We start from the raw sequence: 11,438 nt of genomic DNA on the forward strand, positions 1-11,438 counted from the left end.
TTGAGCATTATATAGTGTCCCTCCATAAAGTTTGCACTTTGAGGTCAATTTTATCCAAGATTAAGATTGCCACCACTGTTTTTTGAATTGCTGTTTGCTTGGTATGTCTTTCTCCAGTCTTTGATTCGCAGCCTATTCTTGTCTGTAGACTTGAGATGTGTCTCCTGTAGGCAGCAGATTGATGGGTTGTGTTTTCTAAGCCAGTCTGCTAGCCTCAATCTTTTAATGCCTGAGTTCAGGCCATTGATATTCAGTTATTATCTCCATCTGCGGACACTGAAATGTCATCTTATACCTTTTGTGTTGGGTGTTTTCCTACCTTCCTTTCTTATTAGTGTGTTGTGCATCATTCTTGACCTCTTAACCCAGATGTTACCATATCTCCTTGGTCTCACAATGGGGTTTTAGACCTGAGAAATAACAGCTACAGTGACTCAGTATTATGCACAGAATTGAGGAATAGTGGTTCTTCGGGAAAGTCATAATTTGGCATTGACATTGCTCCAATAAAGGATGACGGTGAGTAATTTTTCGGACCTGAACTCTGTGTTGCTCAAACGTGGTGCTCTACTGTCTTTGGGTGTGGATGAGCAAACTCCACCAAGATTCCCATTTACTGGTGCAACTGGTATGCATGTAGAGGTTGACCACAGCAATCATGTGTCCTAACTACAAATATTTCTGATTGATGAGGTCATCGAAAAATTATTACGGGACAAACCAGTTGAAGAGAACAACCTGATACTCTACTTCTAAACTTTTTGAGAAGCAGAAAAAAGGATCCAGTGGACAAAGATGACATTTGGAAATTTCTGGGTTTACTCATACTTCAGGGTATGGTGGCGCAAGCCCTCAAGAAATGGTATTGGTCCACGAATAGAATTCTTGAAACTCCATTTTTGGGAACCGTCATGTGAGAACACAGATACTCCTTTATCAATTTTTTCACCGCACAAACAATGAAGAATTAGAGTACAAAATTAGTGATATAATTAGACAGCCATGGAGGTTACATAGTATCCTTTGAGGATTACATAGTATCCAAGGAAAGCTCCTCCCTATTTATCCCTAGAGCAGTCTCCAGTGCCTGCTTGCCCTTATAATGTCATTGGGAAATTTTTCTGACCCTGGCATCAAAAAAGTGCAATTTTAGCCCAAATGGGGTTTTATACCAGAGAAATAACGGCGACAGTGACTCAGCACTATGCACAGAATTGAGCAATAATGGTTCTTTGGGGAATTCATAATTCAGCACTGACATTGCTCAGATAAAGGACGACAGCGAGGAAGATTCCGGACCTGATTCTGCGTGGTTCAAACGTGGTGGTTTATTGTCAATTTTTAGGAACTGCTATGTGAGAATACTGATAATAGTTTATCAGAATTTTTACTTCACCAATAATGTAGAATGAGAGCACAAAATTACTGATATAATTAGACAGCCAGGGAGGTTAACTGCTTCCCTTTCCAGTGTTGTTCTTTGAGTAAAGCATAGCCACAGCGGGGCGGGATTGGGCAGGAAATTCAAAAGGACAGGTTTAAAAAAGGCACACCCACATAGAGTGGTACTGTGTAGCCTTGGAGGATTACATTGTACCCAAGTAAAACACTTAATATTTATCCCTAGAACAGTCTCCAGTGCCTGCTTGCCCTTTTAATGTCATTGGGAAATTTTTCTTACTGGAAATTTTAGTCCATGGCATCAAAAAATAGCACTTCAGCCAAAATGGGGTTTTAGACCTGAGAAATAACATTGAGAGTGACTCAGCATTATGCACAGAATTGAGCGAAAGCGTTTCTTTGGGAAATTCATAATTCGGCACTGACATTGTTCAGACACAGGATGACAGTGAATAATTTTCTGGACCTGAGCTCTGTGTTGTTCAAACGTGGTGCTCTACTGTCTTTGGGTGTGGAGGAGCAACCTCCACCAAGATTCCCATTTACTGGTGCCACTGGTATACATGTAGAGGTTGACCACAACAATTATGTGTCCTAACTACAAATATTTCTGATTGATGAGGTCATCGAAAAAATTATTAGATGATAAATTTTAGTCCATGGCATTAATAAGTATCATTTTAGCCAAAATGGTGTTTTAGAACTGAGAAATGACAGCGACAGTGACTCAGCATTATGCATCGAATTGAGGGATAGTGGTTCTATGGTAAAGTTATAATCCAACACTGACACAACTCAGATAAAGGATGACAGTGAGGAAGATACCGGACTTAAGCTCTGCAAACTGCAACTTGGTGCTATATTGAGTTCCCGTATGGATGAGCCAGCTCCACCAACATTCCCATTCACTGGAGCAACTGCCTGGTATGCAAGTAGATGTTGACCAGAACAATTTTTTGTATTAGCTACAATTATTTCTGATTGATGAGGTTATTGAAAAATTATTACGGGAGACACAGATTGAAGAGCAACAATCCGCTACTCCAGTGGACAAAGATGATATTTGGCAATTTCTGGGCTTGATAATACTTCAGGGTGTGGTGGGGCAAGCCCTAAAGAAACTGTATTGGACCACGAATAAATTATTGAAACTCCATTTTTGGGAATCATCATGTGAGAACACTGATACTGCTAATCAAATTTTTTTCTCTTCACAGATAATGCAGAATTTGAGTTCAAAATTACTGATACAGTTAGACAGCCATAGAGGTTAACTTCTTCCCTTTCCAGTTTGTTCTCTGAGTGAAGCATAGCCACAGGGGGCGGGACTGGGCAGGAAATTCAAAAGGACAAGTTTTACAGAGACACACACACATAGAGTGGTACTGTGTAACCTTTGAGGATTGCATAGTATCCAAGCGAAGCATGTCCAGATTTATCCATAGAGCAGTCTCAAGGGCCTTCTTGCCCTTTTAATGTCATTTGGAAAATTTTCTGACTTGAAAATTTAATCCATGGAATAAAAAAAATCATTTTAGCCAAAATGGGGTTTTAGTCTTGAGAAATATGAGCGACAGTAACTCAGCAATATGCACAGAATTTGGGGATAGTGGTTCTTTGGGAAATTAATAATTCGGCACTGACATTTTTTCAGATAAAGGATGACGGTGAGTAAGATTCCGGACCTGAGCTTTTAGATCTGCAAACTTGGTGCTTCATTGTGTCCCGGTATGAATGAGCGAGCTCCACCAAGATTCCCATTCACTGGAGCACTTGCTTTTCAAGTCGATGTTGACCGCAACAATCTTTTGTTGTACCTACAATTATTTCTGTTTGATGAGATCAAGAAAAAAATTATTACGGGATAAAGTGTTTGAAGAGCAACAAACCACTCCTCTATTTCGAAACTTTTCAAAAAGCGGAAAGAAGGACCCAATGAACAAAAATGACATGTGGAAATTTCTGGGCTTGAACATACTTCAGATTGTGGTGGCGCTAGTCCTGAAGTTATGGTATTGGACCACGAATACATGCAACTCCGTTTGTGTGAACCTGTATATGAGAATACTGGTATGTGCTTATTATGAAATTTTTTCATTTCACAAATAATGAATTTGGTTACAAAATTATTGACATAATTAGACAGTCAGCAAGGTGAACTGGTCCCCTTTCGAATATTGTTCTCTGAGTGAAGCATAGCCACAGGGTGGGCGTGACTGGGCAGGAAAGTCAAAAAGACAACTTTTAAGGAGACATATACACACGAAGAGTGGTACTGTTAACCTTGGAGGATTACATTGTATCCAAGCAGAGCACCTCAGATTTATCCCTAGAGCAGTCTCCAGTGCCTACTTGCCCTTTTAATGTCATTGAGAAAAGTTTCTGATTCAAAGTTTTAGTCCATGGCATCAAAAATGTCATTTTAGCCAAAATGGGGGCTTAGACCAGAGAAATAACAGCGAGAGTGACTCAGCATTACACGCAGAATTGAGCGTTAGTGGTTCTTTGGGAAATTCATAATCCGACATTGACAATGCTCAGATACAGGATCACGGTGAGGAAGATTCTGTTCCTGAGCCCTAAGATCTGCAAACTTGGTGCTCTATTGTGTTCTGGTGTGGTGGAGCCAGCTCCATCAAGATTGCCATTCATTGGAGCCGCAGGTCTGCAAGTTGATGTTGACCACAGCAATCGTTTGCAGTACCTACAATTATTTCTGCTTGATGAGGTCATCGAAAAAATTATTACGGTCCAAACCATTTGAAGAGCAACAATCCGCTACTCTACTTTGAAGCCGCGCAGTGGGAGATTTTAGCTGTGTTTTTATACACCCTGTGGGCAGGCACAGCAGGGTGTGTGCGCGTGCTTACACAAGGGGTTACAATAAGTCGTTAAACTTTCTGGGAATTGGGTGGGAGTTGGGAAAACTGGCTGATCAAGCATCCCGTTAGTAAGAACATGTAATTTTAGACGTTTGCTCAGATAAAGGACGACCCACCAATATTCCCATTCACTGGATCACCTGGTATGCAAGTAGAGGGTGACCACAACATTCATTTTTCGTACCTACAAATATTTCTGATTTATGAGGTCATCAAAAAATTATTACAGGACAAACCGGTTGAAGTGCAGCAATCCGCTACTCTACTTCAAAAGTTTCCAAGATGCAGGAAAAAACGGATACAGTGGACAAAGATGACATTTGCAAATTTCTGGGCCTGATCATACTTCAGGGTGTGGTGGTGCAAACCTTGAAGAAATGGTATTGGACTATGAATAAATTATTTGCAACTACATTTTTGGGAACCTGTATGTTAGAATACTGATACCGGTTTATTATAATTTTTCACTTCACAATTATATTCAAATTGGGTACAAAATTACTGACATAATTAGACACCCAGGAAAGATAACTGCTTCCCTTTCCAGTGTTGTTTTCTGAGTGAAGCATATCCATAGGCCTGCGTGTCTGGGAAGGAAATTCAAATGGACCACTTTTAAAGAGACGTACACGCACAGGAGTGGTACTGTGAATATTACTTTGTATCCAAATAAAGCACTTCAGATTTATCCCTAGAGCAGTTTCAAGTGCCTGCTTCCCATTTTAAAGTCATTGTGAAAAATTTCTGACTGGAAATTTTAGTCCATGGCATCAAAAATGTCATTTTAGACAAAATGGGATTTTAGACCGGAGAAATAACAGTCACAGTGACTCAGCATTATGCACAGAAATGAGCGATAGTGGTTCTTTGGGAAATTCATAATCCGACACTGACACTTATGAGATACATGATGACAGTGAGGAAGATTCTGGACCTGAGCTCTGCAAACTTGTTGCTCTATTGTGTTCCGGTATAGATGAGTCAGCTCTACCAAGTTCCCATTCACTGGAGCACATGGTTTGCAAGTTGAGGTTGACTACAACAATCTTTTGTTGTATGTACAATTATTTCTGATTGAAGAGGTCATCCAAAAAATATTAGAGGAGAAACCATTTGAAGACAAACAATCCGCAACTCTTCTTCAAACGTTTTCAAGAAGCAGAGAGAAGGATCCAGTGGACAAAGATGACATTTGCAAATTTCTGGGCTTGATCATACTTCAGGGTGTGGTGGCGCAAACCCTGAAGAAATGGTGTTGGACTATGAATAAGTTACTTGCAACTCCTTTTCTGGGGACCAGTATGTTAGAATACTGATATGTGTTTATTATGAAATTTTCCATTTCACAATGAATTTGTGTACAATATGACTTACATTATTACAAAGCAAGGGAGAATAGCTCCTCCCCTTTACAGTTTTGTTCTCTGAGTGAAGCATAGCCACAGGGGGGCGGGACTGTGCAGGAAATTCAAAAGGAAACGTTTTAAAGTGACATGCACACTCATAGACTGGTACCCTGTAACCTTGGAGGATTACATTTTATCCCATCAAAGTACCTCAGATTTATCCCTAGAGCATTCTCCAGTGCCTGTCGAAGAGCAACAATCTGCTCCTCTACAAAACTTTTCAAGAAGCAGAAAAAAGGATCCAGTGGACATACATGACATTTGGAAAATTCTGCGCTTGATTATACTTCAGCGTGTGGTTGCGCAAGCCCTGATGGAATGGCACTGGACCACGAATAAATTACTTGAAACTCAATTTTTGGAAATTGTCATGTGAGAATAATGATAGTGGTTTATCAAATTTTTCACTTCACAAATACTGAAGAATCTGAGTACAAAATTACAGATATAATTAGACAGCCAGGGAGATTAACTGCTCCCCTTTTCAGTGTTGTTCTTTGACAGACGCATAGCCACGGGGGTTGGGGCGGAATGGGCAGGAAACTCATAAGGACAAGTTTTAAAGAGACATACACCCACAAAAAGTGGTACTGTGTAACCATGGAGCATTATATTGTATCCAAGCAAAGCACCTCAGATTTATCCCTAGAGCAGTCTCCAGTGCCTGCTTTCCCTTTTTAAAAAAAATCTTTTTATTGGGGCTTATAAGGCTCTTATCACAATCTGTACATACATCAATTGAGCAAAGCACCCTTACACATTCGTTGCATTCGTCACTCTCATAATTCACCTTCCGCTTGGGTTCCTGGAATCAGCTCGGTTTCCCTTTTATCCCCCCATCCCCCTCCCTCCCCGATCCCACCCCTGATCCCTTGATAGTTTATAAATAATTATTATATCTTATCTTACACTCCCCGGCGTCTCCCCTCACCCGCCTCCCCATTGCCCATCTCCCAGAGAGGAGGTTACACATAGATCTCCGAGATAGGTTCTCCCTTTCTACACGCCCTTCCCTCCTGGTGTCGCCACTCCCACCGCTGGTGTTGAGGGGTTCTTCTGTCCTAGATTCCCTGTGCCTCCAGATCCCCACTGCACCGCTGTACATCCTCTGGTATAACCAGGTCCACAAGGCAAGGTAGAATTGGGGTCATGATGATTGGGAGAGGAGGAAGCGTTCAGGAACTAGAGGAAGGTTTTGAGTTTCATTGTGACTACACTGGACCCTGAGTGGCCCATCTCCTCCTCACTACCCCTCTGGGAGGGGTGTCCAGCTGTCTACAGGTGGGCATTAGGTCCCCATCATGCACTCCCCCTCTTGCACGGTGATGTGATTCTCACCACCTCCCCGCCTTTTTTGTTTGAGACCTGGTCTCCTCTGCCCTTCACGATCACCCATGTTGGTGTGCTGCTTCCGTGTGGGCTCGGTTGCTTCTGGGTTAGATGGCCGCTTGTTTGCTTTCAAGCCTTTAAGGCCCCAGACGCTATATCTCTCAGTAGCCGGGCACCATCAGCCTTCTCCACCACATTTGCTTATGCACACTTTCGTCTTCAGCCATTATGTGAGGAAGGTGATCACACAATGATTGTTTTTGTTCCTTTGTATCTGCTACATGGTCCATTCAACACCTTGTATTCGCTTAGGCCGTGTGCTTCTTCTCTGTGGGCTTTGTTGCTTCTGAGCTAGATGTCCGCTTATTGGCCTTCAAGCCTTTAAGACCCCAGATGCTATATCTTTTTGATAGCCGGGCACCATCAGCTTTCTTCACCACATTTGCTTACACACACGTCTGTCTTCAGTGATCATGTCGGGAAGATGGGTATCCTGCAATGGCTGCTTAGCAGGGCGAGGTGCTATTGTATTGGGGCATTATGCATGAGGAGAACCAATGTCCATCTGCTACCCTATAACTGAACCTATAAATATATGCATATAAATCTATTGCCCCCATAATCATAAATATATTTACATATGTACATGTCTGTACTTAGGCTTCTCTGTATGCACTTTGCCTCCTACTCCTTTCCTCTATTTCCTTTCGCTTTCCTCCCGACCCATTACCATGTTTAGCCTTCATTCTGGATTCAGTAATTCCTCTCAGTTATCTTGTTCTTGGTAACTCCCTTCCACTCCTCCCCTCCCCTCCCTCCTCTGGTTTTGAACCACTCGCTGTTCCCTTATCCCTGTGTTGGGCGACACCTCCTCCCTTCCCCTACCTCTCACGCTCTCATGTCCCTCCAGGACCGTTGGTCCTGTTGTTTTCTTCTCTCATTATTTGTCCAGCCTATCTTGTCTAGGTGGACCTGCTGACATAGTAATATGTGCATACAAATGGATATGACTTTGACTGCGCCCAAGTGGCCCATAAGAACATGGCTTTGACAGAAGCAACATTGACATGCTGATAAGCAGAAAAGCCACTAACATACAAAATTTACAAGGTAAAAAACAAAACAAATTAAAAAAGTAAACAAAAAGATAGCAAATATTAAAAGAAAAATTGCTAGTAGTTCAAGGTCAGTTCGTTGGCCTTTAGGAGTGTTTTCTAGGTGTAGCTTGTGAGGCGCCACGTCCTGGCCCGGAAGACCATCCTTTATACTCCCTCGGGATCCCTTTGCTCTGCTTCCTCAACTGCTCCATTGCACGCCCCCAGTGTTTGCCTCAGTGTGGCGGGGTCAGCTCAGTCGCCCATCCCTCATTGTGTCTCAGGTGCTGTCCCGTGTAGGGCCATGTGTTGGTGCAGGATGTCGCATCTCGTAGTGTGGTCAGCTGAATGGTCCTCTCTGTATGATGGGCCCTTCTAGCTGGTCTATCGACCTTGGGCTTGGTGGACCCAGGTGTACTCCACTACGTCCTTCCTCCTTCTTTTGTTCAGCTTCCTTCTGGATGTGGTGTGGTAGGTCAGTTCCTTTCCCACTCCAGACGATCTATTATTGTTTTCTGTGTTATTCCCTTCGAGTGTGGGGGTCGGCCTAATTCTGGTTTGGGCCGGCTTGTCGTCCAGCCTCTTTGTGTAGACCTCTGTACTTTGCGTTGCCCTCCTTGTTTGGTGTGTCGTGGTCCGTATGCATGTTCCAGATCTGTGGGGACACAACCGATACTCTCCCCCGGATAGGTTAGTACCCTGCCCCCCCCATACCATCCGTTTGGTTTCTCCCCCTCCCGGTTCTCCCTCTCCCTACCCCACTACTCCTTCTTTATGCTGGGCTCATGTACCTCCCTAGGTGTGGCCTGCGCTCCCTCCAACTATCTATGCTTCCTCCCGTTTATTGTGGGATGGATGTTTATTCTTCTATTTCTGTCATGCTGATTGTACTTACCTCAGGGGACTCATGTTGTACCTGTCCCTTTGGGTCTGGCTTACCTCGCTTAACATAATTCCTTTCAGCTCTTCCCATGAAATAGCGTGTTTCATGTGCTCATCGCTGCTTTTCTGTGCTGCATAGTACTCCATTGTGTATGTGCCAAAGTTTGCTAATCCACTCGTCTATCGATGGAAACTTAGGCTGTTTCCAAGTCTTTGCTATTGTGAATTGTGCCGCAATAAACATTGGAGCGCATATGACTGGTCGTGTTTTATTTGCTGCTTCAACCGGGTATATGCCCAGTAGAGGGATGGCTGGGTCATAAGGTAGATCAATTTCCATTTTCTTTAGGTATCGCCAGATTGCTTTCCACAGTGGCTGTACAAATCTGCACGACCACCAGCAGTGGAGGAGGGTTCCTACTTCACCACAGCCCCTCCAACACTTGATGCTCTCTGATTTACTGATCTGGGTTAGCCTCAGGGGTGTTAGGTGGTATCTCATGGTTGTTTTGATTTGCATTTCTCTTATGGCAAGGGACTTCGAGCACTTTCTCATATGTTTATTGGCCATATCGATCTCCTCTCTAGTGAAAGTTCTTCTCATTTCTTTTGCCCACTTCCTTAGGGGGTTAACTGTTTTCCTCTTTTTGCAGGTCACGATGGTGTTGTAGATTTTAGTAATGAGCCCTTTGTCTGATGTGTCATTATTAAAAATCTTCTCCCAGTCTGTGGTTTGCCTTGTCACCCTCTTGGCAAAGTCTTTCGATGTGCACAGGTGTTTTATTCTTATTAGATCCCATTTGTCGATTTCCAGTTCACCTGTGTGTGTCCCCTTCCCTGTTGCAGTGAGCCTATGTGCTCCCTGGGCCAGTGCTCTGAGATTAGTCCCGATTCCCTCCTTAATGGTCCTGATGGTTTGGGGTTTGACTTCTAGATCTGTGATCCACCTTGAGTGTATTCTTGTGCATGGGGTGAGGTAGACGTCTTATTTCAACTTTCTACATGTGGATATCCATTGTTTCCAGCACCACTTATTAAAGAGGGCATCTGCTTCCCACTTGACGTTTTTGGGACCCTTGTCGAAGATCAGTTGTCTATATGCTGATGCTTTTACTCCTGGGCTTTCTATTCTTTTCCACTGGTCTGAGTGTCTATCATTGTGCCAGTACCATTGCTGTTTTGACCACTGTAGCTGTGTAGTAGGCATTGAAATCAGGTAGGGCGAGTCCTTCAATTGTGTCCTTCTTCTTGAGGAGTTCTCTGCTAATTCTGGGTTTCTTCCCTCTCCATATGAAGTTGGTGGTCAGTTTTTCCAATTCTTTGAAGAAGGTTGATGGTAATTGTATTGGTATAGCATTGAACTTGTAGAGTGCTTTAGGAAGAACTGTCATCTTTTCTATGTTCAGCCTACCTAACCATGAGCAGGGGAGGGTCATCCATTTGTGAAGGTCACTTTTGGTTTCCTGTAATAGGGTTTTATAATTATGCTTATAAAGGTCTTTAGTATTTTTTGTTAAATATATTCCTAGGTATTTCAGTTTGTTCTTGGCTACTGTGAAGGGTACTTCCCTCTTAATCGCATCTTCCATGGCCCTGTCCGATGTGTATAGAAACCCTACCGACTTCTGTTTATTGATTTTGTATCCTGCTACTCTTCTGTATTCCTCTATTGCTGTAAGTATTCCAACTGTGGAGTTTTGGGGGTCTTCAATGTATAGGATCATGTCATCTGCAAATAACGATAGTTTCACCTCCTCCTCTCCCAACTGGATCCCTTTGATGTCCTTCCGCTGTCTTATGTTGTTAGCCAGAACCTCCAAAACGATATTGAATAGAAGAGGCGATGGTGCAACCTTGTCTTGTACCCTTTTTCAGTGGGATTGTTCTTGTCTTTTCTGCATTGACTATGATGTTGGCTATTGGTCTTTCATTGATAGCTTGTATGAGCTTGAGGAACTTACCTTCCAATCCTATCTTCATGAGTGTTTTGATTAGGAATGGATGCTGGATGTTGTCAAATGCTTTTTCTGCATCTATGGATATTATCATATGGTTTTTATCCTTTTTCTTCTCGATGTGGTGTATGATATTGATGGATTTTCGGATGTTAAACCATCCCTGCATCGCTGGGATGAATCCTACTTGGTCGTGGTGAATGATATGTTTGATGTTCCTTTGTATTCTACTGGCCAATATTTTGTTAAGGATTTTTGCATCTATGTTCATTAGAGATATTGGTCTATAATTCTCTACACCTGTGGGGTCTTTTCCCTGTTTGGGTATCAAAGTAATGCTGGCTTCGTAAAATGAGTTTGGGAGCTTGCCGTTCTTTTCTATGTTATGGAATACTTTGTGGAGGATCGGTGTCAGCTCTTCCCTGAATGTTTGGTAAAATTGTAGCCATCTGGCCCTGGGGCCTTTTTCCTTGGTAGGTTTTTGATGAC

The sequence above is a fragment of the Tenrec ecaudatus genome, chromosome 4 (assembly GCF_050624435.1).
Source record: "Tenrec ecaudatus isolate mTenEca1 chromosome 4, mTenEca1.hap1, whole genome shotgun sequence".
In the NCBI taxonomy this organism is placed as follows: domain Eukaryota; kingdom Metazoa; phylum Chordata; class Mammalia; order Afrosoricida; family Tenrecidae; genus Tenrec; species Tenrec ecaudatus.